This window comes from Thalia democratica, chromosome 2 (assembly GCF_965202585.1).
Source record: "Thalia democratica chromosome 2, ktThaDemo2.hap1.1, whole genome shotgun sequence".
NCBI classification, from domain to species: domain Eukaryota; kingdom Metazoa; phylum Chordata; class Thaliacea; order Salpida; family Salpidae; genus Thalia; species Thalia democratica.
Window position 1 is genome coordinate 20,325,475 of NC_139166.1, and position 8,546 is coordinate 20,334,020.

The window sequence follows — 8,546 nt, forward strand, 5'->3', positions numbered from 1 at the left end:
ACAACTACTTCTTATCAATGATTATTAATACTTGAATTTAACATTGTATTTATTGAAAAAATTGAAATATTGATGATGTTTTTAATTAAACAGAGCAACACTATAATCAATTTTCTGTTAAAAAGTTGCTATTTCAATGGAAAATTATTGCTTCCATTTTGATCTAACAAATTTATTGAACACTGCTAAATAACTTTAAACGTCAAGATACCATAGTTTTTTGCACAATATAAGGAGTTCAATAACTTCAAACTTTTTGTTTATATTTTAGTATCATTTATATCTTTGATTTTATAGCAGTAACTTTTTACCTGGTAATTAATTCTCTACAAATTTATAAATTTTCTTTCCAATAATTAAACTATCAGTGTTTAAACCAAAAAAGATTCTCCACAGGAAATAACAAAACTTTTGGAAGTGTGCAATATTGGATCTTTCAAACCAAGATTTACAACAGGTTTAGATAAACTATAATAGTGAATATATTGACAGGGTAGTAATAAATAAAAGTTAGGACTAAGTTTGTATAGTAAAACATATAAAACTTATGTTTCACTTTTTTTATAAATTAATTAAATAAACATATAATTTCATGGTTGCCACAGATCAAGCTGAGAAAAATTTTCTGACTTTTCCTGACTTTTTACCAAAATTTTCCTGACTTTTCTTAATCAAACTCTTAATTTAAACTTATTCTAAAATACATAACCTAACACTTGAAACTATATAAAACTTTCAATCTAATTTCAATACAGTCAAAACAACAGTTTATTTTGCTGAATTTAATCATGAAACTTCCATTACATCACTTGAACCATCTGTGTATGATTGATGTATTTGCAATAAACAGCTCTATCAGCAAAATACTTGTATTATTACCTTATAAACACAGCTTGTCTGAAAAAAGACACACTTTTTAGCATTTCCTAGCATACATGTATCTAAACAAACGAAACAACATATAAGGAACTTTTACAATTAAAACCTTAAATTAATAACGAACTTTCACAACTAAAATATTAAAACAATAACAAACTTTTACAGTTGAAACCTTAAAACAATAAAGAACACAATTTTTTAGGAAATCCTAGCATAAATGTATCTAAATAAACGAAACAACATATAAGGAAGTTATACAATTAAAAACTTAAATCAATAACGAACTTTCACAAGTAAAACCTAAAAACAATATAACAAACTTTTATAATTAAAACCTTAAAACAATAAAGAACTTAATCTTTTAGAAATTTACTTTAGGCAGACTTAGTATAAAAGTTGTAAAACAACCTAGAAGGTAAAAATATCTGATAATACAAAATACTTACTTAAAACATGTTTTACTTATATAAATTGTTCACTTAGTTTAATAAAATACTACCCAAAATATTTAATATAAAATCCTTAAACTAAAAATCAATTAAAGAAGAATAAACTTAAATAACTGTAAAAAATACATAAAAAAGTAAACTATATATCTGTGGTATAAAATATTTTCTTTTATCATTTAATATAAAATTTGTAACAAATAAATATATTCTTATTCATTTTAAAAACTTAAGCTATTTTTCTACAAAAAATACAAATAATAAGTAAACTTAATCTTGGCATATACCTCTCTAATAACTTATTTTATAAATTTAAACAACTTTGAAAAAATTATAAAGATGTAAAGTATACACATCAATTTGTTACATAAAATACTAAATTAACTGCTTAATTATAAAGAACTCAATTATTTACTAAAACAAAAATCACTTTGATTTTAAAATTATGCTAAATAAGCTTTTGTGTATATATCACAGTTTCGCTACCGAAGTGTCCTCGCTACAGATCATCAATACTAAAAAGCTTACAAAATCTGCTTGTTCAAGTAGGGTACTTGTTCAATATGTTAATAGAAAAATTTTGCAGTTCTATTAGGATATTTTACTAATTTATACCAGATGAAGGCACTAAAATTAAATAATTTTGTAAATTTCTAGGAAAATTTGGGAATTTTTTCTGACTTAAAAGATTTTTAATTAACTTCTACCATTTGAAGGCTTTGGAAAATAAGGAATTTTGTAAATTTAAACTGACAAAATCTGTTTTTTTTTAATCAAATTTCCTAACTTTTCCTGACTTTTTTTCAAAACTCCCCATTTTTTCCTGACTTTTCCTTACTTTTATCATTTTTTTAATTGTTCCTGACTTTTCCTGATTTCCTGAATTTCCTGACCATTTGGCAACCCTGCAGATATCCTGAACATAACTCTTATCCAAAACTAACTATTGCAGTAGAAACAAGCTCAATTTTTTTTTACAATAAAAAATAACAATTTTGCTTTTTTGTTCTAGTGTAAAGTGCAGCCTTTTTTTTATATTTCTGTCTTTATACAACTTTTAGTTTATTTAAAGTATTTTTTTGATATTGTGGCTTCTAAGGACTTGTTCCTCTTAATATGGTTAGTGAAGAAGTTTCACAGTAATTTTTCAGCCAGTTCTTCAACAACAACACTACTTTTCATTTTTTAATTGTATTTACAAGTAGCTTTTGCTTTTTTGTTTAATTTATTTTCATTACAAATGTTCAAAACTATTTTTATAACTGACTTCAACATTTTTCACTTAAAAACATGTCTTTTTCACTTTTAAGGTTGATGTCATTTTAATTAAGTATAAATTTAATTGAGCTAAAATCAGTGTTGCCATAGGTTTTTTGAATATTTTTTCCAGGTTTTCTGAATTTTTCAAGTTTTCAAAAGTACATATTTTTGTTCATTTTTAGTATAAGATTAAAATTAAGTAAAAATATTGTCTTAAATAGGATTTGAATACTAAAAAGATACTATAAAGCTACTTTAAATGTGTTTTTAAAATTTAAATTAAAAATAATTCAAAAAAAATTCTTGCAATATATTTTTGTATCTAATCTTAATTTTGTTATTTTTCATGTAAAAATAGTTTGATACTTATGTTTTTAAGAGATCTTTGTTCAAAAAATCATACTACTTATTCCTAATTTATTAAATTCCAGGTTTTCTAACTTTTCAGGTCTTTTGGCAACCCTGTCTAAAAGTGTCATTTTAAATAACCTTAATAAAAAAATAATGCCTTTACACCTAACTCACATAGAGCAAATTTAATCACACTTACAACATGTATAATTAGAACATATTTACATAAACAATGTATTAACAGAGTTGCCACTCTTTAAAGCAAAAAAGACAGCCTGACTTAATTTTAAATAGCCTGAGTAAATAAAAAAACTAAAAATATATATAAAAGCCATAACTGAAAATTTTATAGTAGGGAAAACTAAAGTACAAACTACTCTTAACTATATGGATTCTGGAGACTTTTTTATCAGGTACTTTTTTTGATCATTTTTAATGGTGAGCTAGCTTAAGTAAAAAAAGATGTGTTTGATAGTTTTAAACAAAGTAAATGATACTGCATTGGTATTCAATTTTTTTTTTCAATTGCAATATGTACTAGCATTTTAAATCATTTTCTTAACAGTTCTTCTCATATGATTATTTATAAGTTCTTATGTTGATATACATAAACAGCCATAAAATCTGGTAAAAATTTGTGTCAGTTTCTATTTGTTATTTAATTATTAATATTTTAACATTTTAAATTTACAATAGTTAATATAAAGTTATAAGTATTTTAAACAAGAACTAAGTGCTAGAACTAAAGAAAATTTAAAAAGTATTCATAATTAAAACTCAATTTATTACATCTTGTCTTACTTCAAATTAGTCTTTTACAACAAATTTAATCGTGAAACTAAAATTTTATCATTGAATAACTTCTTAATTTCTGTAAATTTCTTTTATTAAGTTGTTGTTAGTGTTTTTTAACTGTAAAGATATCTGTGTTCTTAACATAATTTGCTTTTAAGTATTTCATTCAATAGTAAAATGGTAAAAAACTACAAAACCAAAAACGTTAAAAAATTATGTCACTCTTTTCTACAGTACTTTTTCACTCAGACACAAAACCAAATTGCTCAAATTGCCATAACAACAAGGATATACCTAAGAAAACATTTTTAAGTCTTGAATGCTACAATTAATTAAATATAATATCAAAAAAGTTCAAAAATTATCAAGGTTTTTCCATCATTAATGTACAAAACTCCAGGTTTTTACAGTATTTTTTTGCCTACAAAAAGATATAGATTTTTTCAGGATTCTAGGTTTTATGACAACCATGAAAGTAATTTTTGGGCAATTAAATAACAATGAAAAACTAAAAGAAACATTATTCCACATGAATTGATCGTAAAACTAAATTAATATTTGAAAACTATGTTAAAATTAAAAAGTTTATCATGTAAACTAAAGGATAACCTAACTTCTTTTTAACAAAAACAACTTTAGCACTTAAATTAAATTAAAGTTTTCAATTTGCATTTTGCAATATTAAAATCCAGTGGTGGAAAAAAGTATTGTAATTCAAACTAAATTTAAAATGTTTATTTATAACTTATTACATTTTAAAATTTACTTACAAATAATAATTTTTTTTGGTAATAATTTAGGATGATGTTGCAATGAAAATATATTATATTCAATGTCATTTTTAACCATAGTTTGTGGCTATAAGTTTGTATTTTATAAAATTATAAATAAAATTAAACTTATTTATTATAAACTAATAAAACTTGAATATTTTATTGCTCTTGTTTGACAATATAAAGCAATTTTAACAATATAATAATTTATACTGATTATAATATTGTAAAATAAAGTCAATTAAATATTTTAGTTTGTCATAAATAAATTTAATTATTATTATGTATTTATATAACTTGTTTAAAACAAAGTATATTTTTACATAGAAAATATTAGGCTTAAAACATTGATTTTTAGCATATAATTATAGTTAAAAACAACATTGAATATAATATACTTTCAGTTTGATAATGGTGCGACATCATTTTTGGTAATTACCTAATTTTCGTAACTCTTTTAAAAAATTGTATTGAAAATCATATTTACACTTAATTTCTTAGTTTATTTCAATTAAACTGGTTTTTGCAAAAAAAATATATAAATTTATACTTTTTTTTAACATAACTATAATAATTAAACTAAAAAACTAAAAAAAAATGAGTGTGGCTTACTGACAAAAGGTTACAGATGAAAGTATTGAAAACTATAAACATTGAACTTTATAAAATCAAAACCCTACTGTTAAAACATGGACAAAAAAATAGTTTAAAATTGTTAAAGATACATAGTTTTTGATATGTCTTCCATTTCAACAAGTATAATCATCAAAATATTACTTGTGAGTGTTGAATCATTCTTCTTTTTCCTCAAGGCAAGGCTACAGAATCCTGGGGTATTTATAGCATTTAGGAACAGCTACTAGAATTACATGAAAGATATTTTGAACTTTGTCAAGAGTGGGAGATTAAAAAAAGCCCCAAAAATACAACTATTTTTTAATTCATAAAAATAAACATTTGAGCTAACTAACACTTTTGTAACAAAACTAATAAATAACTGAAAAGTAACAATATTTGAAATAAAAAATACTTATGCTAAACTTTACTCAAAAATCAAAAATTTATAAGATAAATCTAATAACTTAATTCAAAATATAAAAAACAATTTATAACCTGTATGTCGTAGAGTAGTCTATATAAATCATAGACTCCTTTGTTGTAAGCCTAGTACAACAGTTAACGTAAAACTTAAAAAAACTAAGTAAAAAAACAATAAAATTTATTATTTGTTTGAATATTAACTTTAAAGTAATACTCGTAATTGTAACACAAAAGCTGTATTTTTAATCACTTTGTTCTAAACCAGAGTATTGCTAACTGGTATTCATGTGCAAACCCCCTGGCAATATTTGAAAAAAATCACTCCTCTGTTTATTTTAAATATCGCCTCTTTACTTTTTAACTACCCATTTATTTTTTTCGCCACTTTACTGGTTATTGGTCCCTAATAGCCAAAATCGCTAATATGTTGCTAATACTAATAATTCCTTTAAATTAACTATAAAATGTGACAAACACAGATGTGTTATAATATGTATAACAACAAATTTAAAATTAAAAGTTTATAAGAAAATTCTTCAAAACTATCTCAACTCAATAAGTTTAAAGATTATCAAATGTAATATGAAAAAAAAGTAAAATAAATTGATAATTTATTTTTTTAGTTTTCACCATTTATAGTTTTCATTAAAGCTACTATAAACGTTGTATATTGAACAATAAAAGAAAAGCGCTCAAAAATTCTAGCTAAGGACCTAATTAAGAAAAAAACATTTTGGTTGTTGAGTGGGAGTCGTACACCACACGCTTTAACAATTTATTACAAGCTAATAAAAAATTTCATTTCTAATCTCAAAAAGCAAAACCATCGATACAACTAAAAGAAAATTAACTTAATTAATAAACTAAAATCTTTTAACTTTAGATATTCAATTATTAAAAAATTTGAAGTTTACACAACTAACTGTTAGTTACAGAACTTAACAATAATAAACAATATACAGCGAAAATTAAAAATAAATAATGCTATAAAATTTTTGATTTTACTAACTGTATAAAAATTCAAAAATACTTTAGATGCAAATTGCAAACAATGATTTAACCAAATAATTCTCGAAATTCCAAAACAATACTTTTAAAAGTATTTTTAAGCTTAAATAAAATTTCGGAACGAAAAGTTTTGTTTTACTTTTTCCTTAAAGCAACTAAAAAACTTGAGTTAAATAAGAAAAGTTCTCTTTTTAAAGTAAGAGAAAATGACACCATAAATTAGTTAATTTTGAACTGTTTTTAAAATGTATATAATAGTTTTTGCTTTTAACTACACACTTAGTATTTGGTGTTGAATAAATACAATTCATGAGCTTTAGTTATGCTATTAAATCGTACTTTTAAATTGTTGAGAGTTGAGGCTGTTTGATTTCAAATATACAATGATAAACTTAGTAACATAAAACTACAATTAAGGTCAATAAAAATAAATCTATACTTATAATGAAAGTTTGTACTACATTAACTTATTATTTATTGAGGTATATGTGTAATTAGAAAACTAAGTTTAAAAAATTTATTATAATTTTTAAATGCTATAAAACATATATTCTTTAAACTATGGTGCTTAAACCAATAATTTAAATAAATGTTCTTCTTAACTTTAATAAAATGTGTTTAAATTATGCTTATAATAAATTTTTAGCTCAGTCAGACAAAACCAATTTGTTTATTAAAAATAACTAATTTTTTAACGTCTTTTTGTATAGATTGACATAATGTTTGCTAAAACATATTAAGAAGTATTTAAGAGATCATGTTTAAAACGAATAATTTATATAAACTTGTATAATGCATTTAGCTAAAGGATAGCGTTTTTATTTATATAACTAGTGTTTCCATACATTTGTATAAATTTTCATTATCAATGCAAGAACTAATAAAACAGTATCTAAAAAAAACATTTTTATAATAAATTTAAAGTACATAAAGCTTATTTAGTTTTTTTATTTTAGAACAAATCTGACATTAAAAAAATATCTCAAAGTTACTTTTATTTATTTTTGTTTAAATTTATCTTTGAACGAACATTTTTCTTATATCAAGCCTAAGCTATTATTTTTGTTTAGTTAAAGCAATAATTAATAAACGTTTTGACCTAGCAGTGTTGTAGTGTTTGCTATTGGTTTTGATAAACTAACGGCAATAAATAACATTTTCATATTTTTGTACGTAAAAATAAAACCAAACTTTATTTTTGTTATGCTTTGCTACGTTTAAAGGTTAGACAAATTAAAAAAAAATATTTAAAAGCTTATACTAGGGGTGGGCAATGTAAATAATTGACGTAAATTAGTCCTCAGTGGGCCGGAGCATTTCGAGTAAGTGATCTACCGGATTCAGTTGGATCCTTTTTTAGATCCGGATCTTTATTCAAAAATGTTATCCGGATCCGGCTAAGTACTAATTTTAGACAAGGTTTCGTATCCGAAAAGAACTAATTTTAAAACACTTGAATTCGGCTGGATGCTAATTGATCTGGTGTTTAAAAATTTTGTATCAATTTATCAATTACCAAGGTTCTCAAGTATAAAATTTTAAGTTAGTTTTTAGAAAGTACTCACTATTCTGTATTTATTGCAACTCTGGACCGAATTAATACTAGTTAGTTTTATTTAACAATAATTTACTTACTAAAAGTTACTGAGACTAAGATTTCAAACTAAAACATTAACATTTTTTAACTATTCGAAATTGTCTAACTTTGGTAATCCTTGGCTCGAGGCTACATTAATAATACTATTACTAAGCCTTATACCATGTATTAGTTTCAAATACTTTGTTAATGTAACAAGTCGTTGTATTTATATAAGTAAATTTCTATGTAAACTTTGTTGTGTAAACAGATTGCATCATTCGAATAAAATTATCATAAATTCAAACCAAAGTCTAACCGTTTATTTTATATTCAAAAATTATAAAATATTACAAGTATTTAAAAAACTGTTCCAGAGTATCAGTGTTATTTTGTTAAAACTTTAAAATATAAAAG